This window comes from Dendrobates tinctorius, unplaced genomic scaffold (assembly GCF_039654945.1).
Source record: "Dendrobates tinctorius isolate UK_male_01 unplaced genomic scaffold, ASM3965494v1 ptg000051l, whole genome shotgun sequence".
NCBI classification, from domain to species: domain Eukaryota; kingdom Metazoa; phylum Chordata; class Amphibia; order Anura; family Dendrobatidae; genus Dendrobates; species Dendrobates tinctorius.
The window spans coordinates 1,368,794-1,396,482 of NW_027361719.1; the positions used below are offsets into that span (position 1 = coordinate 1,368,794).

A 27,689-nucleotide genomic window follows, 5' to 3' on the forward strand; every position below is an offset into this window, starting at 1 on the left:
CCGGCAAAAACGCTTGAAAATCGCTTTTTGTGCATATTGATGCGTTATTTTCCGCGAAAAAAAACGCATTGCGGTAAAAAACGCAGCATGCTCATTAATTTTGCAGAAAAGTCCGCGTTTTTAGCTATTTTCTAGACACTGGGGACGGAAAAAATGCATCAAAAACGCGCGATTTCTGGGAAGGAGTCCGGTTCTCATGCAGAAATTTTCTGCGTACGTGGGCACATAGCCTTACTTTTAATTCAAGTTTTTGTGTTAAATGTTTTTTTGCCAAAGGGTTTTTTCTTTCTCTATCACAATCTGTATTAAAAATAAAAAAATAGAAATCTTACAATTTTCATACTGGTCAATGGGACTATTTTAGACTCTTAACTTCTTGTTGTTTCAGAAGATTCACATGTACATTAGCAGCAATGAACACACTCCAAACCTATCTTTTGTACTGAGCATCTAATGAGCGTGTACAGTGGTCTTTGTGAAAGGAGAAAAATCAGGGTCAGCAGTGACATTACCTATTGTGACTGGTGGATCCTGTGTTATCAGCTGTGTATAGAGGTGTTACCTGTCATTGTAATCCTGCCTCTGCTGACAAGGAGCCCTGCTTAACCCCTTAAAGGATTGTTTAATCCCCATGGTTCTAAGCACTTTTCGGTAGGTGACATAGCAGGTACCGTACTTTAATTTCTATTCTGCTCCATCACTCCTGACATCATGTAGATTGATAGCCGACTGCCATGATGTCACAGGAAGTATAATCCCTGGCAAGAGTGGTCAGGACCGCTCAGAGTCAGGAAACATTGGGAGCGTTAGCAGCTAGCTGCCGATAAATACTTAGCCCATTAGAGGGAAAAGTCCCTTTAAGAGCAGAGTGATTTTTCATTTTTGCACTCTTCCTTCCCTTCTTCCGAAAGCCATAAACTATTTTATTTTTCTTCCGGCATAGTCACATAAGATTGTTTTTTCCGGGACTAGTTGTAATTATGAACAACCACATTAATTTTTACCATACAAAGTATTGAAAAAAAGGGAAGTACAATACAAAATAATATTGTAGTACCGTGTTAGCCAGAAAAATCGATGTAAATACTTAGGTCCCAAAATAATGAGAAAGTTATTCAATGAGTGATACCTTTATTGGCTAACCAGAGAAATAATATTTGCAAGCTTTCAGGGCTCAGAAGGCCCCTTCATCAGACTAGATTGCAAGGGAAAAAAAGGGAAAAGTGCAGGAAAAGTGTGGAAAAAAAAAAACACAAATCTAACATTGTGTGTATGTTTGTTTGTATGTCCGGGATAGGCATCCGCACCGTCGCAGCTACAGCCACAAAATTTGGCACAGTCACACGTCTGGACCCCGAGAGCGTCCTAAGCTATGTTGTGAGGCGAAATTTTAACCCCGCGCGTTCCAATTCACCAAACAATTTTGCCCCTGTCTACATACTGGGGGAAAAAGTGTGTGCGCGTCAAGCCCCACCCCTCATTGTGATGTCACAATGGTTGCCATGGCGACGCTGATGTCATCAAAGGTTGCAAGCCCCGCCGCCGCTCATTATGATGTCATAATGGTTGACTATGAGATGGAGGATGTGTGATGAGTATATGGGCACCGGACTATGGGATGGAGGATATGTATGATGGGTATATGGGAACGGCACTATGGGATGGAGGATATGTATATGGGCACGGGACTATAGGATGGAGGATATGTATGATGGGTATATGGGCACGGGACTATGGGATGGCGGATATGTATATGGGTACGGGACTATGGGATGGAAGATGTGTGATGGGTATATGGGCACTGGACTATGGAATAGAGGATATGTTTGGCGGGTATATGGGCACGGGACTATGGGATGGTGGATATGTATATGGGCACGGGATTATGGGATGGAGGATGTGTGATGGGTATACGGGCACTGGACTATGGGATGGCGAATATGTATGATGGGTATATGGGCATGGGACTATGGGATGGAGAATATGTATGATGGGTATATGGGCATGGGACTATGGGATGGAGAATATGTATGATGGGTATATGGGCATGGGACTATGGGATGGAGGATGTGTGATGGGTATATGGGCACTCGACTTTGGGATGGAGGATATGTATGATGGGTATATGGGCACGGGCCTATGGGATCGTGGATATGTATGAATGGGTATATGGGCACGGGACTATGGGATGGAGGATAATTATAATTTTCTATAACTAACCACAGTTAGTTACTATGCCCGGGCAGCGCCGGGCTCTTCAGCAAGTTGTGTGATAAAAATGACCTGGTATGATTCACCAGATCAGAGCAATTACAGCAGGGATGTCAGACTCAAATACACAGAGGGCCAACATTAAAAGCTTGGACAAAGTCGCGGGCCAACCTTGACATTTATTAAAGGGGTTGTCCAAAATGTTAGGTCCCCATAAAATAATAAAGCCTATATTCGCCTTAGGCCCCAGCGCCGTTCTTGCGGTTTCGGAACTCGCCTCTCATGCGGTGTTGTCAAACGTGATACCGGCGCCCAATCAGCGCCGCCGTCACGTGTCACACCACAGCACATAAGCCCCGGGGAGAGTAAGTGCTGACATTGCGGGAAAGGCGCCGGCAAGGAAGGTGAGGCTTTTTTATCTTATCGGGGCCAAGCGAGAGGTATGACAAGAAGTTGTCCAAGTATTGGACAACTTCTTTAAGCTTATTTTTACTCTTTACTTCCATTATGGGACCAGAGACTTCTGGTGCTGGAAAGCTTGTACTTCTGTATTGAAGTGTATTATAAATCTAAAAGGAATCTTACTAGACCCTGCATCTGGCAGAATCTAGTAGAAGTACCAGCGTGGAAGCCTGGGCTACAGTGTGTTACATCCCCCTGGCTGCAATGACAACACATTGGCACCCGGTGATCAGACTGCTGGAGCGAAAGGTGTACAGCTTTTGTCCCTCTGTCTAACGACACAGATGCAGAAGTCAAGTGGTTAACTGCAGAAGTTTAGCAGGAGGCAGAAACCAAGCTGTGTGTATCAGCAGGGCCCATGATGGCGGTACCACGAGATAACCATGATGTATTAATCCTTACTCATGAAGAAGAATATAGGGGTAGAGCATCATATCCAAGGTGTAAGGTTCTCTTTAAAGGAAAAGTACTTCTCAGGTCTGCAAGTGGTAGCCAACACATATGTCAAAAAGCTCCCATGTTTTGACACCACGTTAGGTGTGTACCGCCTTTTACACACATGTAAAAAAAAAAAATCTATGCCAATTCTTACCCATAGATTATTACTGTCTATGGCAGATTGTTGGAATAAAAAATGGGTGGACCATGTTAAGTTTAAATATACCTTATCTTTTGTTCGAAGGGTACGTGCACACGCTGCGGAATCCGCTGCGGATTAATCCGCACGGATTTTGCAAAAACCGCAGATAATCCGCAGGTCCAAAGACCTGCGGATTATCTGCGGTTTTGCCTGCGGTTTGGTCCTGCGGATTCACTATCTCCACAATGGTGGAGATAGGAACCCGCAGCGGTTTCCGCAGAAAGAATTGACATGCAATTATTTCTGCGGATTCAAAACCGCAGCAAATCCGCGCGGTTTTTTCCGCAGCGTCGGCACAGCGTTTTTTTTTTCCCCATTCAAATGAATGGTACTGTACACCGCAGCTAAAACTGCTGCGTGTCCGCAGCGGCCAAAACCGCTGCGGAAACGCAGCGGAATCCGCAGCGTGTGCACACAGCCTAAGAGATCCCTTCTGCTAAATGAGAAAACACTCAATCCAGCCAAGTCTGTTTATGTCTGGGGGTGGTGGGAATAACTGATGACAGCTACCCAGGGTGTATGGCCGCCTTTAGTGTTTTCAGAATTGGATATATAGTTTAACTATTTACCAGGATCATAAATATCATTACCTCAGTGACAAATAACATTACCTTGGCCTTTGTCCAACAAATATTTCTGAAGCCTACTAAGGTTCATGTTAGTATAAGGATGTCTGCAAAAAGGTTCAAAGGGAAAGTCCAGCGTATTCTATCTACTGATATGTCAGAGAGATATGTCAGGACTGTGGAACCCCACTAATTCCCAACGTAAAAGGGCTGTGACACTTCTCTGTGTCACAGCCCTTTTACGTTGGGAATTAGTGGGGTTCGCTCAACTCTTTAAGGCCATATTCACACATAGAATTTTTGCAGCATTTTTTCTGCAGAAAATAAACTGCATTTTACAATCTCAAATCTCACGGACAATCTGATTAAGCAATCCGATTTAATCCCTGGGTAGAAAAAGAAGTTTTCAATTTGTTTACTTTAATATTTTCATCTCTTCCCATGAGCCTAAGTAACTTTATTTATTTGTCTACGTAGCAGTTTACGTGCATATTTATGCAGGGCGTGGCACTTTTATATGTCTGCATTTAATTTACCATTTACGCTACTGAAAAAAGGAAATACATTTTTGTTGTGGGGTTAAACAGGGCAAGTTTATTACATATAGTTTTGGCTTTTACTTTAATTCATAATCCAAGGCTCACAAAGTGTCGAAATTGACTTTTAGGATTGTCACTTTCAATAGGTGGCGCTAGAGATCCTCTCCTCTACTTCTCTGAAGGGACAATTTACATATTTAATTTCCCAGAGGGGCAGTGCATGGCCTTTAACCCCTTCACGATGTTGTAAAAGCACGGCACTGTTGGAGAAAAGCTCCCGCAAACTGCAGAGCGCCGACGCGATCAAAAGCGGGTGTCAGTGATGTATGAGAGCTCACACCCTGCATCAACACCCATGGTTGATACTACCGCCGATCACGGCTGTTTAACCCCTCTGATGCTACTGTCAGTAGTGATAGCGACATTGATCAGCACAGCAGAGGAAAGGAGCTCCCTCTCTGCACCCATCGGCACAACGCAATTGCCATCACGTTGCACTGAAGGTCTCAATGGTGACCCCAGGGCAAAACATGGTCGTTGTCACATGGTTACCACAACAGAAAGGAGCCAGAAGACCACAGTGTCTGATTACTCCTACTCCTGCGCTGAAAAGAAGCACTTCACCTAATTTTTAAACAGTGTAAATTTCTTTTTGCAGTACAGAGAGCGTATGGTCTGATAATTCTATTTCCTTCTCCTACTGTTTTACTCCATCCTCCCCTCCCCGGTGCATTCCTCTGTTATATGTGAGTGAATATTTGTACGCCTGGTATTTTCCCTGTTCATGTTACTTTGTTTGTCTGGTTCGCATACTACGGTGCACAACTGCTCCCCTCTTCCCTGGGTGGGGGTACAGACGGAGGGCAAATTCAGGAGATAAGGCAAGGTACGTGGCCCCGGCATCTTCACCTTCAGAAGTAACCAGCGGTCACGTGACAGCCGTGGTGTCACCCAGGTACAATAGCCTGTAAGCTCCTGCTGGAGGATACACGCCTTCTCCCTGTGTTTGAGATGCTGATCTAATTCCCTACAATGCAAAAGCATTGCAGAGTACTAGATCAGCGATCAGGGAAGGAAAAGTTGATGTCCAATCCTGGGACAAGTTAAAAAAGTAAAAAAAAAATAGTTTTTAAAAATTGCAAAAATATAAAAAAAGAAATCACAAAATAAAGAACAAAAAATATTTATTAATCCAATAAAAACATATATTCATGTAAAAACAAAAAGAAACAAAGTCAAATATTTGGTATCCCATGTCTGGGAAAACCTGACCTAAAAACTTTTTTTTCTCCTGTTACCCTTGTGAAAATGAAAAATTAGGGACAAAAGGAATATATTTATGGGAATTTTGGATGCGCCAATTGTGGGACGGCTGCGGGCTGTTATTTTTAGGCTGGTGAGGGCCAAAATCCATGGGCCTCACCAGCCTTAGAATACCAGGCTGTAGCTGTTTCTTTTTTCCTTGGCTCGTTAACAAAAATAGGACACCACGCCATAGGATCCCACTATTTTTGCTAACCATCCAAAGTAAGCAAACTGCTGCGGCCTGGTATTATCGGGCTGGTAAGGTTCATGGATATTGGATCCTTACCAGCCTGAAATACCAGTCCCAGTAGTCTGCTTTACTCTGGCTGGTTAACAAATAAAGGAGGGCCCCATGTCATTTTTTTTTAAATTATCATTTATTTATCAAAATAGGAGGGGACCTTTCTGTGCTTTCCTCCACTTCCCGTGTAGTGTACTTCCGGCTGTGTCACAAGATTCACCATTATGTAAATTAGTACATATGCGTAGTAAGCTGTGTTCCCGCACTTAATACGCATGTGACTAGGAAGATAGTGCGGTTATACCGCATCTAATGAAAGTGTATGGGTAACTTTTACAGCGGAAATGGAGCATCTCCACTACATAAATTGACATGCTGCAGTCTGGAAAGCAACGCTGCATGTCCGTCTCTGCGGATGAGCCGCGGGCATTGGTGCACACAAAGTGGGCATGGGATTTCTTGAAATCCCATCCACTATGCTGTAACAGCTGGAGCTGCAGGTTGGACGCTGCAGATGTATGTAGCATCCAACACGCAGCGTTTACTGATCATGGGAACATATGCCACTATATCTGCAAACAGGAAATCACCTTTTTCTTTTTTTTTCCTTCCTGGAAGCCAACTTTCAATTAGCTTTATTTCAAGTGACAAAAAAAATCATGCAATGAAAAAACGTATCATAAATGCATGCAGAAAAATGCATCAAAAAAGAATGTAAAAAACGCATAAAAAACGCAGGTGACCTGCCAGTGACCTCAGATGCAGATTTGGTGCAGATTTCACCTGCATCAAATCCTGAGCAAATACTGAGCCATTCCTGACCGTGGGAACATACCCAAAGACGCTGTGGTTTTGATGCAGCAAAAATATGCCGCATCAAAAATGCACCAAACGCTCATTGTGGGAACGTAGCCTAAGGCCGGGGTCACACTAACCGACGCAAAATACGGTCCGTAGTTTACATGCGTAATACGGAGAAAAGTCCCCTAAACAGTGCTCCGTGTGTTATCCATAATCAAGGTGTGGTCGCGTATTTTGCGCATGTAACCATCTGTATGTAATCCGTATGGCATCAGTGTGCCGAGATTTTCTCGCAGGCTTGCAAAATGGACATATAATGGAGCCCTATGACAGGTTTTCAAACACAAACGAAATAGATATAGACACATAGAATACATACCATATATATATATATATACATATGTACACACACATGTTATAGAGACACATATTTATATACTACGTGTGCCCGATGCTATCGCATCGGGAGGGCAGTAACATCACGATGGGGGAAGCTTTGTGACGCTGGGGGTGGCGGCCCACCCACTTCCATGCAGCCACAGCCGGCAGGAAAGACGGTGTTTTGCAGCCTGTGCTGGAGATGGTGTGCGGCGCCACCAGAGGGTGGCCGCACCTAATCTCCAGCACAGGCCTCAAGCTGCGGTCTTTCCTGCTGGTTGTGACTGCATGGAGGTGGGAGGGCAGGCAGCAGCGGGAACCGGCGCATGTAGTCAGGCGGTGAATCCTGGTGGGGGTCCGGCGACGGCATCCTTCTCATTACTCCCACTTCATTACACCCCTCTCACAGCAGGCAGGAAAGACGGTGTTTTGAGGCCTGTGCTGGAAATGGTGTGCGGTGCCACCAGAGGGTGGCCGCACCCAATCTCCAGCACAGGCCTCAAGCTGCGGTCTTTCCTGCCGGCTGTGACTGCACGGAGGTGGGTGGGCAGGCAGCGGTGTGATTCGGCACGTGTAGTCAAGCGGTGAGTCCTGGCGGGAGTCCGGCGCTGCATCCTTCTCATTACTCCCCCCCTCACTACACCCCCTCATTACACCCTCTCATTATACCCCCTTCAATACACCCCTCTCGTTTTAACCCCGACCTTCTGTCTCTTCCCCACTATCCCATAGAATGTAAGTCCGCAAGGACAAGGTCCTCTCCGCCTTTTTACCAGTCTGTCATTGTAAATTTGTTTACTGTTAACAATGTCTATAACTTTGTATGTAACCCCCTTCTCATGTACAGCACCATGGAATTAATGGTGCTATATAATTAAATAATAATACCCCCTCGTTACACCCTTTTCACAGCCTCGTTATCGCAGCGATGGCCGGGATCCCAGCGGCGGTCGGGATCACAGTGGCGCTCGGGATCGCAGCGGCAGCCTGAATCCAAGCGGCAGCTGGGATCCCAGCGGTGGTTGGGATCGCAGTGGTGGCCTGGATCCGAGCGGCAGCTGGGATCCCAGCCCCGATTGGGATCACAGCTGCGTCCTGGATTCGAGCGGCATCACTTGGGTGTTCTAAAATGGTGGTTGGCGTACTTCCGCTGCGGCGCAGTGGATTGTGGGATTCGGGGACATCCAGACGGAAGTGGATGACAGACAATTTAAGGCAATTATATATATAGTTATTTATATTATAGCTCTACATAGCCGGGTTGGGGAATGATTTTACAGAAGCCGACAAATGTTTCAGCGGCTATTCGGCTATGTAGAACTATATGAAATATATATATATATATATATATATATATATGTCTCAATGACATGTGTGTGTGTATATATATATATATATATATATATGTATTCTATGTTTATAGATCTATTCTTTTGTTTCTTTATTAAACCTGTCAGTGTGAGTTTACTGTATAGCGTATTGAATGGCCGACTTTTCTATAGGACACCGGGTGCGTATTTCTCGCAAGACACACATCTGGTCCGTGTGTAATGCGTTTTTTTTGCGCACCCATAGACTTGCATTGGCGTATTACAGGCGTAATACGCTGACATACACAGCATGCTGCGATTGGCACGGACCGTAAAATACGGCCGAGAAATATACGGCTGTTGGGAGCTGACCCATAGAGAATCATTGGTCCGTGTGTAATGCGTGCTTTTAACGCCTCTCACTCGTCCGTATTTCTCTCTAGTGTGACCCCAGCCTAAATCTCCATATACTGACTTGGCACTGTCCACAAAGAGAGACGCTCCCCCGTTGTTTGTAATGCCATGCACCAAAATTTTAGGGACAGTTTCTGGCACAAAGCCATCTAACAGTTTCTGGTAGTTTCTAAACACCTTACCTAAGTAGTCTAAAAGGTGCATGAAATTTATTTTCCAGCACATGGGACTGCTGCATCTGGTACATTTGAAAGCCTCATTGAAACGTCAGGGTTTTTAGATGCACGAGAAAAATGGATTGAATGCTGTGATTCTGATCCGGTTTCGTCACTTTTTTTCAATGATGGGAAAAAAACCCATTTTTTTCCACCTTCTTCTATCAGTCAGTGAAAAACGGAGAGCACACAGATATCATCCAAGTGCTGTCCGATTTGTTTCACAGACAAATAGACTTTCATTGCACAGTTTGATACAACAGTCGGATCAATATCAGGAATGTCTCCACAATTTTGCATGGACCACTGATTCGGGAAAAAAAATCACTGACATGTGAACAGCCCCATAGGCGGTCGTAGGTGCAGGTGCTTTATGTAAAAAAAAACGGATAACACTCGTATATGAAAAATTACTTAATCTAAAATTAAAATTAAGTAATTTAAGGGCAAATTTATTAAGTTTTAATAAAATTGTCCCAGTTGGACTGGTCAAAAATAGAGAACTCGTCGCGGATTCTGGTCAAGACACCTGACATAGTCATTCTTACAAACTTCACCAAAAAATTGGGAGATCTCCTGGGCTCCTTAAAAGTAAGCAAATATCCGAGGTGCCATATCTTGATCCTCATTCAGATACCTCCTTTTAGGCATACATGTTCTGCCTGTGTTTATCATGAACAGAACACATACCCATTATAGTCTATGAAATTGTTCACTTTTGTGGTGTTTTACAGACAGTAGGTCACCCGAAAAATTCATGTAGGCATGTCCATTGTTAATCCGAGTCAGTGATCAAAATTACTTATGCAATTCGATTTTACAAGTCTATGAGTTGATGAAAAGTCACAGCACACAATGCATACTGTCTTTTTTAAAATTGCAATGGGTAGGACAAGCTTTGTAATTAATTACTATTTTTATATGACAAAATCACTGATAAAACACTGACCGAACTATGAAGAAACTCTGATCCACAATACTTAGGAAAATCTGACTTTCTTTTTTGTGTACGGGAAAATTTACGAACGTCTGAATGAGGCCTTAAATGACATTTACCTCTGACCATGTATGCACTGCTTTTTTATTCTGGGGAGGGGTGTAACTATGTCTTTACATTGGGGTGTGTATTAAAAGAGACCTGTCATGTTGAACATGGTCTCTGATCTGCAGGCAGGATGTTATAGAGCAGGAGAAGCTGATCAGGCTGTAATACAGTTTGTGGGAAAAGTTTCAGAAAAACTTGCATTTTTGAAATCCCTGGTATTGCATGTATACGAGTCCGGTGGGAGGTCCTACTCAGTGATTGACGGTCTTCCCAGTATGACCGTGCTGCAGAGATAACTGTCAATCACAAGCAGGACTCCTATGCATACACACAGCAGAGATGTCAATGACTAAAATGCAAGTTTTACTGAAACTTTTTCAACAAACCTATATATCATTCTGCTCACCTTCTCCTTCCCTATTTCGTGCTTCCCTTTAAGACCTCGCTCCCACTTGTGTATAAACTTGGCGCGTGCAAGGAATCAGAGCTCATCTGTGAGTTTTTCCTCAGCTCAAATCGGACTGAAGAAAAATGTACAGTATGGTGCGATTGACTGTGTATATTGGATGAAACTCGCCAATGCACGTGTGAATGGGTGCGAGGAAAAAATTGCACGGCACACGGACCATGGGTGTGACGTCCGATTTTTAAGCACCCATCTCAAGGGAAATCTGACATTTCATCAGCCAAGTACAGCACGTATACAACCCAACCGTCAGAATAGACAGATATGTCAGTGAGATAATGTAATAGAATACAATATAGTATAATATAAGCGCAGTGCGCGTGTAGTTTACTGTAAGGCTGTGTGCCCACGTAGCGTTTTAAAACGCTCACTAAAAACCGGACTCCTTCCCAGAAATCGCGCGTTTTTTTCCGCGCGATTTCACCGCGATTATGATCGCGATTTTGCCGCGATTTTCGCGTGCGATATTCAAGCACTTTCCAAGCGATTTGAAGCATCGCTTGGAAAGTGATTGACAGGTTGGTCACACTCGTCAAGCATAGTGTTTGACAAGTGTGACCAGGTTTTTACTATTGAGGCCGCCTATGCGGCCTCAATAGTAAAAGATAGAAAGTTAAAAATGATTAAAAAAATAAAAAAATCGGGGTATATTTACCTTCCGACGTCCCGCGCTGCCATCCCGGGCCTCAGCGTTCCCAGTAATGCCTTGCGAGACCTGTGATGACGTAGTCTCGCGTTACTATAGTGATCTCGCGAGACTACGTCATTACAGGGCCTTGCCGCAAGGCATTACTGGGAACGCTTAGGCCGGGAATGCAGCGCGGGACACCGGAAGGTAAATATACCCCGATTTTTTATTTTTTATTCTTTTTTTACAGGGGTATGGTACCCAGGGCCTGGAGGACAGTCTCCTCTCCTCCACACCGTGGGTATCAACCGCACATGAGACGCTTAACTTCCTGCATGGTGGGTATAGCCACATGCGGGAAATAAGCGATTCTCATGCATTCCTATGGGTGCGGAATCGCGGCAATTCTTTGCGATTCCGCACAAAAGAATGAGCATGCTGCGATTTTTTCCGCAATGCGATTCCGCCGCGGAAAAAAGCGCATTAGCACAGCATGTGCAGAATGCCATAGGAATGCGTGGGATGCATTCTGTACACGATTTTTAAGCGTTTTCGCGCTGAAAATCGCGGCAAAAACGCTTAAAAATCGCTACGTGTGCACACAGCCTCAATGTATTTAGCTAATAAATATGAAAATAAATGAAAAAAATGGAGTGTGATTCCCAATATTTATAATAAAAAGATGAGGGAAAGCAGACAGCAGGGGGCTAGTGTTATTATTCTGGAAAGGAGGCAATAAACATGGAGCTTTAATAGGCTATTAACCCCTTAGTGACGGAGCCAAATTTTAAAAATCTGACCAGTGTCACTTTATGTGGTAATAACTCGGGAATACTTCGACAAATTTCAGTGATTTTCAGATTGTTTTTTTGTGACACATTATACTTTATGATAATGGTAAATTTAGGTCGATATGTTTTGTGTTTATTTATAAAGAATATCAGAAATTTGGCAAATGTAAAAAAAATAGCAATTTTCAAACTTTGAATGATTATCCCTTTAATCCAAATGGTCATACCATAGCAAAACAATAATAAATAATATTTCCCACATGCCTGCTTTACATCAGCGCCATTTGTAAAATGCTATTTTATTTTGTTAGCACTTTAGGAGGTTTAAAAATGTAGCAGCAATGTTTTTTTTACTTTTTCAAAGAAATTTACAAAATTATTTTTTTAGGGACCTATCCAGGTTTGAAGTGACTTTAGGGGTCCTATGTATTGGAAAACCCCCAAAAGTGACACTATTTTAAAAACCGCACCCCCTGTCATACTTAAAACTGCTGTCAGGTAGTTTATTAACCATTCAGGTGCTTTTCAGGAATTAAGGCAAAGTGGCATCACAGGAATGAAATAGTTGATATTTACCATCTAAACGTCGCTGACTTTTGAACAGGCCGCTATAGCCAGAAGACTCTAAAGCCGCTATTTGCTCATGAATTGCCATGTCAAATATCAGGACCACACAATCATGATCCCATGGTGCCGATGGGGGTAAAGAGGGAGAAACCACACTCTTTTAAACATTTACATGATATAGTCACTATTGACATCAGGTTCTAAGGGGTTAAACAGATATGGACGTGACAACACTGATCGTTTGTGATACAGCAAGTTGTCAGCTATGGTGTATAGCCGACAGCTGCTGGATTGTCACCTGTATGGGGATTAGAGTTGAACGACTTTGGTTGGATTGGGTTTCGTGAAACCCGAATGAAACAAAATTTGAGTCGGATGAAACTGGTCCGACTAGGGCAAAAAAATGCCATTCATCCACTCAATGCCGACTTTTATTTCCCATTGACTTGCATTGGGGTCAGGTTTCGGACGAAACTCCGACTTTTTTTGCCCTAGTCGGACCAGTTTCATCCGACTCAAATTTTGTTTCAGTCGGGTTTCACGAAACCTGATCCGAGCAAAGTCGCTCAACCCTAATGGGGATGCTATTCTCTTATATCTCAGGTCAGGTAAAAGAAGTATTGATGGTCATTAGGGGTTAATATCAGCTCATAACTGACTGCTTAGGCTTCACTGGTTATTAAAAACGGGGGACTCCCAAAAAAATGACATGGGGTCCCCTCCTATTTTTAGTAACCAGTAAAGGCTAAGCAGGCAGCTGAGGGCTGATATTAATAAGCTGGAAATTGTCCATGGATATTTACCCCCTCTCAGACTAATAACACCAGCCCTCAATTGCTGCAGAAATGGTGCATCATGAGGGAAGAAGCAACAATTGACTGAATGCAATATTTGATGGAATAATTAGCGGATGTCACATTTAGAGAGCCCCTGACTTGCCAAATCTGTGTAAATCCCTGACAAGTTACCTCATTGTGGAAATTAGACCCCTCAAGGAACTTATCTAGACGTGAAAATAAAAAAAAAACACATTTTTGCCACAAAAATGTTCTTTTAGCTCCAATTTTTTTATTTTCACAATAGTAACATGAGAAAATTACCAATAGTTTGTTGTGCAATTTCTCCGGAGCACACCGATACCCAATATGTGGAGTAAAACTACTGTTTGGGTGCACGGCAGGGCTTGGAATGGAAGGAGCACCATTTGACTTTTTGAAATCAAAATCTGCTGAAATAATTAGCGGAAGCCCTGTCACATTTAAAAAGCCCCTGATGTGTCTAGACAGTGTAAACCCCCACAAGTGACCTCATTTTAGAAACTAGACCCCTGAAGGAACTTATCAATTTGTGTGGTGAGCACCTTGAACCCCCAGATGCTTCACAGAATTTTATAACATTGAGATGTGAAAATAACAATGGAGGAAAATTACTGTTTGCGCACACGGAAGGGCTCGGAAGGGAAGGAGCGCTATTTGACTTTTGGAGGTCAAAATTGGCTGGAATCATTAGAGGATGCCATGTCACATTTAGTGAGCCCATGATGTGCCTAAACAGTGGAAACACCCCACAAGTGACCTCATTTTTTAAACTAGACCCCTCGCCGAATGTATCTAGATGTGTGGTGAGCACCTTGAACTCCCAGGTGCTTCACAGAAGTTTAGAATGCACAGAATTGAAAATTTAAAAAAAAAAAATCACATTTTTCCCACAAAAATGTTTTTAGACCCAAATTTTTTCTTTTCACAAGAGTAACAGGGAGAAATTGGACTCCAACATCTGTTGTGCAATTTCTCCTGAGTAGGCAGATACCCCATATATAGGTGAAAACTACTGTTTCCGCACACGGCAGGGCTCAGAAAGGAAGGAGTGATGTTTTGAAATGCAGACTTTGATGGAATGGTCTGAGAGTGTCATGTTGCATGCGGAGAGCTCCTGATGTGCCTAAACAATGGAAACCTCCCACAAGTGACCCCATTTTGGAAACGCCTCAAGGAATTTATCTAGACATATGGTGAGCACCTTTAACCCCCAGGTGCTTCACAGAATTTTACAATCTTGATCTGTGAAAATGAGAAAAAAATATTTTTTTCCCACAAAAATTTTGTTTTAGCCACCAAATCTTTCATTTTCACAAGGATAGCAGGAGAAAATGGACCCCAAAATTGTGCAATTTTTCCTGATTACACAGATACTCCATATGAGGCACAGTGCAAAGCTTAGAAGGGAAGGAGTGCCTTATTGGAGTTCTGATTTTCGCTGGACTGGTTTGATGGTATCATGTCACACTGGCAGAGACCCTAAGGTGCTAGAACAGCAGAACCCCCCATAAGTGACCCCATTATACAAACTACACCTCTCAATGAACACATCTAGTGATTTTCACACTAGGAAATAGATAAAAATGGCACCAAAATTTGTCCCACAATTTCTGCTGAATGTAGAAATACCCAATATGTGGACGTAAAATACTGCTTAGGCTAGATTCACATTTGCGTTCAGAAGGGCTGTGGATAGCTGCCTACTTCCTCCCTTCTTCCTTCCTGAAGCTCCGCCTGCTTATGCATGTGTCCTGTGTTTCCCTGCGTACCTATCTTTAACATTGGGTACATAGGGACATGCGTTGTGTGTGGATGTGTCCGCAAACGGCGATCTGACGTGTGCGGCGACCGCACGAAAACGCAAAAATTTGCGTTTCCGTGCGTTAGCAGCACGTCAAATCATCGCATGCGGACGCATCCGCATACAACGCCTGTCCCTGCGTACACAATGTTAAAGATAGGTATACAGGGAAACACAGGACGCATACAGAAGTATGCAGAGCTTTAGGGAGGAAGAAGGGAGGAAGTAGGCAGCTATCCGCAGCCCTTCTGAACGCAAATGTGAACCTAGCCTTAGCCATTCTGCAACACTCGGGAGGGACAGAGTGCTATTTGCCTCCCAGAGCGCAGATTATCCTAGAATAGTTTGTGGACTCCAGATAAAGAGCCCCTAAGTGCTAGAAGAGCAGAATCCCCTCTCAAATGACCGCATTTTGGAAATTATACCCCTTTGGGAGTTTATCTACAGTTGTAGTGACAATTTTGACTCCATGGGTGTTTTCCAGAAACAAACAGTAGTGGATATTGTTGAGTGAAAATTACAAGCTATCATTGTAATACCTAGCACGTTGTAGTCACCAGTATGTGGCAGTACCCAGCTCATGCTTCTGGAGACACGCACTCACAAATTGGGTGGGCTCTTATCGCTATCGAAATGCCAAACATGTGGACACTAAGGCCGGGGTCACACTAACCTGCGCAAAATACGCTCCGTATTTTACATGCGTAATACGGATGACAGACCCCTAAATAGTGCTCCGTATGTCATCCGTAATCAAGGTGTGGTCGCGTATTTTGCGCATGTCAGCATCCGTATGTAATCCGTATGGCATCCGTATGGTGAGATTTTCTCGCAGGCTTGCAAAATGGACATATAATGGAGCCCTATGACAGGGTTTATAACAGAAACCAAAGAATAGATATAGACACATAGAATGCATATATATATATATATATATATATATATATATATATATGTATGTGTGTATTCTATGTGTATATATCTATTCTTTCGTTTCTTTATTAAACCTGTCAGTATGAGTTTACTGTATCGTGCACTGAATTGCCGGCTTTGCTAAAAGACACTGGGTGCGTATTTCTCGCAAGTCACACGTGTATTCCGTGTGTAATCCGTATTTTTTGCGCACTCATAAACTTGCATTGGCGTACTACGGGCGTAGTACGCTGACAATCGCAGTATGCTGCGAGTGGCACGGAGCGTAGGATACGGAGGAGAAATATACGCCTGGTGAGAGGGACCCCATAGAAAATCATTGGTCCGTGTCTAATGCGTGCTTTTTGCGCCTCTCACTCTCCCGTATTCCTCGCCAGTGTGACTCCGGCCTAACTGTGGTTTAGACACAATGGGGCTCAGAAGAGAGGTGGTATTTGGTTTTGGGATAGCAGAATTTGTTGGATTTCTTTTGGGGGCGAGAAGCCATTTCACTTCTCCAGAGCATTTTGTACGATCAGCAACTTGAAAGCCCCCTAAATTTCCAATAACAGACGATGGAACTGAGTGGGGACTTGCTTTTTTTGTGGACTGAGTTGAAGCTTTTATTGGGAACATTTAACGTAACGTTTGGGATCACATTTATCCAGCGCTCTATGCTGAGCACTGAGGAGTTTCCATCTTAAGCTGCAAGTGATGTGATTTAGATGAAACCCCCGAGGGATCCATTCACTATTATGAGGCAGCAGAGTTATTCTGGACTCAGCCTGGCCTCTGTTCAGCATTGTACTTCTTTTCAAGTGCACAAAACTGTGGCCGGCCCTGCTATTAGGCACACCTAAAAAGACGGACACCGAAAGATCAAAGGCCAGATAACCTACACAGTGTCTCCATCTGCCTCATTATAGGGAATCTTTTGTTGGGGGTTGCATCTGAATCATGTATTTCAGAGAATTACATGAAAACCCTAGCGTAAGCGCTCAATGTAGAGTGCAAGATAAAAGTGAGCCGAGCCTTACTGCGATCTTTGGGAGGTAGAATGAAAAAAACAGTAGTAGGTTAAGAATCGGTTCGATTTATTTTTCCTTTGTGGTATAAGTGATAAGTTGACTTTATTCTTTGGGTCAGTGCGATTACAGCGATACCAAATTTATATATTTTTTTTGTTTGGCTGCTGTCACACTAAAAGACACTTTTTATTGCAAACAAGTTTTTGCATACCCATATTTTGAGAGCTATAATTTTTCCATATTTCGTATGACAGTGATGTGAGAACTTGTTTTTTTGCAGAACGAGTTGACGTTTTTATCGGTATTATTTTCAGTCGTGTGACATTTTTGGATTGCTTTCTATTCTGATATTTATAAGGCAGAATGAACGAAAATCAGCAATTCAGGAATTGTTTTTTCATGTTTTTTATGCCATTCCGCGTGTAGTAAAATTGATAAGGCAGCTTTATTCTTCGGCTCAGTAAGATTACAGCGATACCACATTTATATTGTTTTTTTATGCTGTGGGGCTTTTACACAATAAAAACTATTTTATAGAAAAAATAACTATTTTTGCATCAGTATTTTTTGAAAGCTATAACTTTGACACATAATACTTGTCTTACTTTTCTGTATCAACATTGGTCCGATTTTTTTTTTTTTTTTAAACACTAGTGTGACTCCAGCCTTAGGATATGTTCACACTAAGCGTGTTTCCAGCTTATTTTTCATGTTTTTAGGTAAAATTTTAGCTGTGTTTTACTGTACCAGCAAAGTGCGTTCAGAAATCTCATGCACACAGTTTGTTTGTTTTTTTGTCCTCAGTATTTTGTGCCTTTGCTTGTTTTTTTGCACAAAAGAGCATGTCACGTCTTTCAATGGGTGAAAAACGCTAAAAATAACCCCACTAAGTATGGGTGGTGAAAAAAACACTGAAAAACTGCAGGTATCAAGTTTTGCTGCGTTTTAGTGAAAAAAAGCAAGCACATCCGTATGTTAAATGAATGGGTTTTTGTGATTTTCCCTGGTTTACCATATTGTCTTGGACATTTGACATGGCAGATAGGGTTAGAACAGTTTCATTAAATTAGTCATGCGTACAAAGTGAACATTGGCCAACCAAGGTGTGAGATTGAACAATGCCTGAGCAACACAATGGCAGACCAAAGAGAGAAAGTAAACAATGTCCTACCAACTCAATGCACTGCCACAATGTCTTAGGTAAATTATTCCAGAAAATTCACCTCCCCAGCTGTTACATTTGTAGGTGTATTTTTTCATGAGCATATGTCTTGCATTGGTGTATTCATGCTTCTGCTGTGGAAGCAAAGCTGAAGTTTGGAATCCTGAAAAACGCAGCAAGAAAATGCAGCAAACACCCTGCGTTTTTGGCGCTGCTTCTTTTCTGCCAAGAGTGCAGGTTATGGTGCAGAATAAAAAGCTGAAGAAATGCCTAATGTTAACATAGCCTTAAGGTTATTCTGGTCTACAGTCTGTATAAAAGAAAGGTTTGATCTGACATCTAAAATATGGGGCACTGGTCCGAGTTCTGCGTAAGGCCACATTCACACATAATCACACTTTCTTCATACTGCACATTGTATAAAAGAAAAAAAACAAGCACAAAACTTTAAAGCTATCCACTACAATGAACAAAACAGCTTAAAAGGCTACTAAAGGCAATGGTTTTTGTAGAGAAAAAATCCTTTGTTCTTAGCATAAATTCACAGGCTATATTACCTGTATACAATTAGAACAAGTTCAAACAAGTCTTTAGATACCACTGAGAACATTTACGTGAAACTATTGAGAAGTTGTGAGGATATTTAGAAGCAGAAGTATTCCCTAAAATAATAATGTATGGAATTTACAATAAATTGTACCTCCAGGCAAACCCTGAACTGTGACACTAAGCACTTCATTTAAAGGGAATCTGTCACCTATTTTTTCTATTTTTTCATATATAAACTGCAGCCACCGCCATCAGGGGCTTATCTACAGCATTCTGTAATACTGTAGATAAGCCCCTGATGTAACCTGAAAGATAAGAAAAACGAGTTATATTATACTCACCCAGGGGCGGTTCTGGCCGATGGGTGCCGCGGTCCGGTCCGGCGACTCCCATCTTCATGCGATAACATCCTCTTCCTTGCTGCCTGCCGCGGCTCCTGCGCAGGCGTACTTCTCTGCCCTGTTGAGGGCAGAGCAAAGTACTGCAGTGCGCAGGCGCTGGGCCTCTCTGACCTTTCCCAGCGCCTGCGCACTGCAGTACTTTGCTCTGCCCTCAACAGGGCTGATATAGTATGCCTGCACAGGAGCCACGACAAGCAGCAAGGAAGAGGACGTCATCGCTAGAAGATGGGAGGCGCCGGACCGGACCGCGACACCCATCGGCCTGAACTGCCCCCGGGTTACATCAGTGGCTTATCTACAGCATTATAGAATGATGTAGATAAGCTCCTGATGGTGGTGGCTGCAGCTTATATATGAAAAAATACGTGACAGATTCCCTTTAATGTTTTAGGGACTGATATAGAGAGGATAATGCAGGACTTGGCGCTTTTCAGAAGCTTGTATGCCAAATTTATCGAGATGGCACATGACAAAATTGTGCACGTTTTTCTTCACTATTGACCTCTGTACAAAATTTTGTATAAACTTTTTTATTATGCTGTATTAACTAGTGACAAAGTTGAAGTGTTGCACATCAGAAAACATTAGGAGGACAAAAGAGAGCAGACATTTTTATGATATTTGGAAATTTGGAGCATATTGGAAGTGGACAATACAAGTTTTTCTAGCACAAACACCTTGAGAAAATGCTCCTTTTAGGGAGTTTATTTAAGACTTTCATTTTCTGGAGAGTTTTGTTTTTATTTTTTTTTTACAGATTTTTGAATGGCTGAGTCAAGTTTGGAGAAGATTCAGAGGAAGGATCCCCCTAAAAGTTGTATCATGCACTTTATTTTTTTCTACTAGATAATTTTCAAAACTTTTCCAGGAAAAAAAGAAAGCCCAAAAATACTCCTTATACTAAAGAGGATATGACCTTTAAATGTATAGGAAGAGTCTTTCCAGCATTTTGCAGCTATTATGGAGGTAGTTTTCGAAGCGGATCCTCTAAAAAAAACTCCATATGAACCCAACCTACATTTTGCGACATGTTATGTGATAGATTGGGAGAAGATAGTCTAAGATGGCTTTCATATGGGCATCTGTACTGCAGCTGCAACACATCGACAGGTTGTCATGTTACTGAACCGACTGCCATAGATCCGTTGAGTTTTCTAAGGCAATAGTAAGCTTTAACTCCCAAGCCGATGCCCCCCACCAAACATGTAATTAAAAGTGACCAAACAAGAGTTTATAAATGACCATGTTTTCAGTTCACCCAAACGGTGTACCCAATTTCCAAAAGCAAAACAACTCTTGAGAACACAGTGTCGCAATGCTCTGACGTACAAGCACCGTGTCTAGTCGTGTTTCTTGGCCGTCTCCGCTCTCATCTGCATTTCTCTACAAAACTCTAAAATTAGTTCTTCCATACAAACAAGTGTTTCATGAACGATTGTGTAATTAATGGTTATTTATTTTTTCTAGACTAGTTCTCATGAAGGCATCAGATGTAGTTGGTCATAAAAACTACACAAGGGTTTGTACAATACATATAAAGTCTTTTTAAGAAGACTCTGATTGGTACAATAGATAAAAGTAATGCTCCCAATACACAGATTCCCTGCTGCTCTCATTCCCACAACCTGGTCCCCAATGGTGTCTGCTTTCTGGTCCTCAATACTCAGGAAATGCCAGCTCTTTGGCCAGCAATTGGTTGAGAGGACATTTCCCGCCATGTTCAATCTGTTGGAACAGTTCGAAGAAGTAGAGACCAGTAGGAACTTGGTAAGTGTTGTAACGGGCACTGAGAGGGATCTTGAGAAGGAGCTTCAGTTCTTATGTGTTGTTTAATACTAAGCCCTTTCACAACCCTTTCTGTCAGTTTGACAATCCTTAACCCCTTAACCCCTGGAGCTTTTTATGGTTTTGAGTTTTCATTTTTCCCTTCCCTTCTTCCCAGAGCCATAACTTTTTATTTTTCCATCAATATGGCCATGTGAGGGTTTATTTTTTGAGGGACAAGTTGTACATTTAAACGTTGGTTTTACCATGTCGTGTACTAGAAAACAGGAAAAAAAATTCCAAATGCGGTGAAATTGCAAAAAAAGTGCAATCCCACACTTGTTTTTTGTTGGGCTTTTTTACTAGGTTCACTAAATGCTAAATCTGACCTGCCATTATGATTCTCCAGGTCATTACGAGTTCATAGACACCAAGCATGTCTAGGTTGTTTTTGATCTACTGTTAGGCCGGTTTCACATTAGCGCATTTTCTGCGCGCGCACGGCCGGGGGTAGCTCCGCCCCCGAGCCGGCTCTCTGCCCGGCGTGCCCGCCCCTTCCTTGTAGCGCCGCCTCCTAGCGGACAGCGGCGCCTGCGATCGGCGCACCCTATCTTTAGCATAGGGTGCGCCGATCGTGCGCAGGCCGTGCGCTAGTTGCGCTTTGACCTGCGCTGCGCACTTATGACGGTGCGCCGTGCGCGCCAAAATCCGAAAAGTTCGATTTTGGCGCGCACGGCGCACCGTCAAAAGTGCGCAGCGCAGGTCAAAGCGCAACTAGCGCACGGCCTGCGCACGATCGGCGCACCCTATGCTAAAGATAGGGTGCGCCGATCGCAGGCGCCGCTGTCCGCTAGGAGGCGGCGCTACAAGGAAGGGGCGGGCACGCCGGGCAGAGAGCCGGCTCGGGGGCGGAGCTACCCCCCGGCCGTGCGCGCGTTGAAAATGCGCTAGTGTGAAACCGGCCTAAGTGGTGAAAAAAAATTCCAAACTTTGTTAAAAAAGAAAATTGCGCCATTTTCCAATACCCGCAGCGTCTCCAGTTTTCATGATCTGGGGTCAGTGTGCGCTTATTTTTTGCGCGCCGAGCTGACATTTTAAATTATACCATTTTGGTGCAGATACGATCTGGCTTGTTTCACCTGCAAGGAGAGCTCCTTTGACCGCTTATTTCCTTCACAGCAAAACCTTCCATATGCAAGCACCACACCTCAAATCAACTCCAGGCCTTTTATCTGCTTAATTGAGAATGACATAACGAAGGGATTGCCCACACCTGTCCATGAAATAGCCTTGGAGTCAATTGTCCAATTACTTTTGGTCTCTTTAAAAACAGGGTGGCACATGTTAAGGAGCTGAAACTCCTAAACCCTTCATCCAATTTTAATGTGGATACCCTCAAATGAAAGCTGAAAGTCTGAACTTCAACTGCATCTGAATTGTTTTGTTTAAAATTCATTGTGGTAATGCCTAGAACCAAAATTAGAAAAATGTTGTCTCTGTCCAAATATATATGGACCTAACTGTGTATATATATATATATATATATATATATATATATATATGTGTGTGTGTATCCTATGTGTATATATCTATTCTTTCTTTTCTTCATTAAACCTGTCATTTACTGTATCTCGCACTGAATTGCCGGCTTTTCTACAGGACACCGGGTGCGTATTTCTCGCAAGTCACACGGGTTGTCCATGTGTATTGCGTTTTTTTTGCGCACCCATAGACTTACATTGGCGTACTACGGTCATAATACGCTGACAATTGCAGCATGCTGCGATTGGCACGGACCGTATAAAATACGCGACAAAAATACGGCTGATGAGAGCTACCCCATAGAGAATTATTGGTCCGTGTGCAATGCGTTTTTTTAACGCCTCTCACTCATCCGTATTCCTCTCTAGTGTGACACCGGCCATAAACTCACCCTAACAAAATTTCAGCTGACCCAAACTGTCCTTAGTCAGGTGTAGTGCAGCCCCGTTCCAAGGATTGCTTGTGGTTTAAAAAAAAAATATTTAAAAATATAAATAAATAAAAAACAATTTCCCCTCTCTTCCCCCATAAAGAATTGAAAAAATAAACAACTTTGGCATCACTGAATTTGTAAAGTCTGTTCTAACAAAATATAATACTAATTGCTAAAAGTCACACAGTAATAAAAAATTGAAATCCCAACATTGCTGTTTTTCGGTCGCCGCGATTCTGTCAAAATATGCAATAAAAAGTGATCAAAACATAGTAAATCTACCACAAATTGGTATCAATAAAAATGGCAGCTCAACATTCAAAAAACAAGCCCTTACACAGCTCTATTGCCAAAAAAAATGAGAACCTTATAGGTCTCAGAAAATAACACAAAACAGATTTTTTTTTTTTTTTTACAAATTTCCGAATTTTTTTTTTTTCATTATGTTAATAAAAAAAAGTTTGAATTTTAGTATCACTGTAATTGCACTGACGTGTAGAATCAAATTACTGGATCATTTTTAACGTATAATGCATGCTGTATAGAAAATACAAAAACAAAAGCGACATTGCATTGTTTCCGAGATTTAACAACACTTGGAATTTTTTTCCTGTTCTCCAATACATTGTATGGTAAAATGAAAGGTATTGAAAACAACAACTTGGCCCCCAATAAACAACAATTATATGACTTATCAGCATAAACATAAAAATGTTGTGTGTACAATGCACACACTGTCGTGATTCTCACAGCGATTTATTAATTACGCTTTGCTTATACAGCTCTGGCAAAAACTAAGAGAACACTGCACTTTTATAAAAATCAGCTTCTCTGCATGTCTGACAGCCATTCCATTCCAGTGTCATTTGAATTCCAACCAGATGGCACCTCATTCTACTTAATGTGCTTCTGATTAGGTGATCACCTGAACCAAAACTTATTTAATGAAAGAAAGTGTAAAAAACCCTGCTATGGTCCTCACAATTCTCTTGCAATAGGACAAGCTGAATGTCAAAACAAGTGCTAGTAATATCCCAAAAGTAATAGGAATGAAAAATAACCTTTAACCATGCCAAAGGAAATGAAAGGAAAAGTCTTGAGTGAGAAAAAGAAGGGCTCAATTCTGGCTTTACTAGCAGAGGGATACAGTGAGCGTCATGTTGCCTCCATCCTTAAAGTTTCTAAGACAGCAGTCCATTACAACAAGGTCAAGCAGCAGACATTGGGGACAACAAAGCTACAGACCGGCCGAGGGCAAAAATGACTTTCCACTGACCAGGATGACCATCATCTTATTCGAATGTCACTCAGCAACCGCAGGATGACAGCAAGTGACCTACAAAAGGAACAGCAAATGGCAGCTGGGGTGAAGTGCATGGCAAGAACAGTTCGTATCAGACTCAAACAGGCAGGGCTCAAGTCACGTAAAGGTAGAAAAAAGCCTTTCATCAATGAGAAGCAAAGGAGAGCCAGGCTGAAGTTTGCCAAAGACCATAAGGATTGGACCATAGAGGACAGGAGTAAGGTAATCTTCTCTGATGAGTCTAATTTTCAGCTTTGCCCAACACTTGGTCGTCTAATGGTTAGACGGAGAAATGGAGAGGCATACAAGACACAGTGTCTTGCACCCACTGTGAAATTTGGTGGAAGATCGGTGATGATCTGGGGATGCTTCAGCAAGGCTGGAATTGGGCAGTTTAATCTTTGCAAAGGACGTATGAATCAAGCTTCATACAAGGTTATCCTGGAAAAACAGTTGATTCCTTCTGCTCAGGCAATGTTCCCGAACGCTGAGGACTGGTTTTTCCAGCAGGACAATGCGCCATGCCACACAGCTAGGTCAATCAATGTGTGAATGAAGGGCCATCATATCAAATCCCTGTCATGGCCAGCCCAATCTCCAGACCTGAACCCCATTGAAAACCTCTGGAATATAAACAAGAGGAAGATGGATATTCACAAGCCATCAAACAAAGAAGAACTGCTTAAATTTCTGTACCAGGAGTGGCATAAGGTCACCCAAAAGCAGTGTGAAAGACTGATGTAAAGCATGCTAAGACGCATGAAAGCTGTGATTAAAAATCATGGTTATTCCACAAGATATTGATTTCTGAACTCTTCAAAAGTTAAAACATTAGTATTGTTATTTCTAAATGATTATGAACTTGTTTTCTTACATTATTTGAGGTCTGCAAGCACTGCGTTTTTTTGTTAATTTGACCATTTCTGATTTTCTAAAAATAAATACAAAATTTAGTGCTAGGAAATTTGGAGACATGCTGTCACTAGTTTATAGAATAAAAGAGCAATTTACATTTTACTTAAAAATATACCTATAAAGAGAAAAATCAGACAAACTGAACATTTTGCAGTGGTCTCTTAATTTTTGCCAGAGCTATATAGCGCCATCATATGCCATAGCGCTTGCCAAAGAGAGCCCAGCTGCTTCTTTCATGTTTCTATCTAGAGAAGTAGATAAAAATATGCAAATCACTTCATTACATGGGATTCGTGACAGTGTGCACAACGTCACAATTTGGCAGTCTGCAGTCACACAGAGTACCTGGCTTTTTTTCTTTCCTTGTTCAGTCTTTTTTTCTACCGTGCTCACTGTGGACTGTATTAGCCACAAAGTAAGGACATTGATGCATTGTGCCTATATTAACAGCTTCAATTGTGGTGTTGTGGTTATTGATCCACGACAATTTATAATGGATACATACTCAAGTCGCAAATTAAAAGCTGCACAATTGTTTTCCATGGAATCGGATAATGGTTCAGCAAGTAAAGAGGTTCCATTTACTGATTTTAAGAGATTGGAAAAATTAATGACAAATGAAACGAAAATTTGGTGGGACTATACAACATTGGACAATTATATCCAAAGAAACATGATCCCAAGGGGGCTTCGTATTGAAAAAATTCCTACCTCAGTTTTTTCTAAACAATTTGTCATGGAATGGAACCAAATATTATCAACTTGTTCCATAAATTTAATGCAGCTAATTGTAAAATATGAAGACTTGAAACTTAAAGATATACGGTCTGAAATTTCTTCTATTAAAGCCAGTTATATACAACAGGTGGATGAATCACAATTTAAAGATTCCTTGGACAAAATTCAGCAAGGAGTTTCTAAACTGGAAAATAATATTATGTCTCGTAAGAAAACTAAGTTTCAACGTGATCTCAAAGATTATCAGGAGGACCAGGTGTATGAGTGGGGGAGGTGGCAGAGAACACCGAAAACCACCCGATCTATTCTTAAACGTGCTGGTAACGCCTCAGATTCTCCTGGTTTGAGAGTATCCTTCAGTTCATCTGAGCCTGAATCGTTTGACAGTAGTTCACATGATGTCTCTAACGAAACTTCCATAGATGACAGCACATATTATAGACGACCCAAAAAGCAATTTTTTTCTCAAAAAAACGTCCAAAGCGGCGTGCGGGCCGCAAACACCGCAAATACCGCAAGGATGACAACGCATCACCGCAAGAAAAATTAAAGGACTGTCTTTCCAGTTGCACACTTAGAGAAGATCAATTACATGTTCTCTCTTTCAGACTGAACTTTGCACCTGACAGACGTTTTAATCTGTTCAATACCATTTTGGATATAAACAAATTTATGTGGAACCTTACAATTAAAAGGCACTTTTTTTCATCTGAAAATCCACATGTGGAATCACCTGATGTAATTGAAAATTAATACCGCAAATTGTCCTTTACTGAACAAGCTAAGTTAACCCCTTCTCTATCCAAGGCACTAAATGAGATCAAAAATATGCCGGATTTGATTGTAAAAATGGCAGATAAGGGAGGTCTAGTGGTGGTAATGGATTCTTCTGTATATTGTAGTCAAATTAATCTTTTATTACAGGACCACACCACTTATACCAAGTTGAAAGGTGATCCCACTGTTCAATATCAGAAAAAACATTTAAATTGATTGAAGAAGGATTGTCTCTGGGGGTTATTAGCAAATCTCAGCATGATTATCTTAGGCTGAGTTCACACGTGGCGTTTTTTTTGCGTTTCCATGGTGGTTATAACCCCGCGATTTTGCTGCAAAAAATAAGCATCCCATGCATTCCTATGGAATTCCGCAATGCTGTGCTAATGCTGCGGTTTTTACCGCGGCGGAATCGCTTCGCGGTAAAAAAACGCAGCATGCTCATTAATTTTGCGGAATCGCAGCGATCCCGCACCCATAGGAATGCATTGTTCTGCTTACTTTCCGCATGTGGCTGTGCACACCATGCGAAAAGTAAGCAGAACAATTGCGGATGGTACCAACGGTCCGGAGGAGAGGAGACTGTCCTCCGGGCTTTGGGTACCATATCCCTGTAAAAAATAGAATTTACAGTAAAAAATATTGTTATTCTCACCTTTCGATGTCCCGCGCAGCCTTCCCGCCTCTCTCCACGCTCCCGTTCCCAGTACTCCTTTGCGAAAATGCCCGCACTGACGTCTGTTCTCGCGGGATCGTGAAGTCTCGCGGTCATTCACGCGACGTCATTGCGAATTACCGCGAGACGTCGCGATCCCGCGAGAATGTATGTCATCGCGGGCATTTTCGCAAAGGATTACTGGGAACGGGAGCGTGGAGAGAGGCGGGAAGGCTGCGCGGGACGTCGGAAGGTAAGAATAATAATATTTTTTATTTTTTTATTATTTTTTACATTTTATCTTTTACTACT

The 27,689-nt window shown here is 42.2% G+C and overlaps 1 protein-coding gene across 1 annotated transcript in view; it reads right to left on the minus strand.

Annotated features, from left to right (window-relative positions):
- The window catches only part of VDR (vitamin D receptor), a 251,234-nt gene that overhangs the window by 194,581 nt on the left and 28,964 nt on the right, over positions 1 to 27,689 (minus strand). The gene's annotated exons all lie outside the window — the stretch shown is intronic.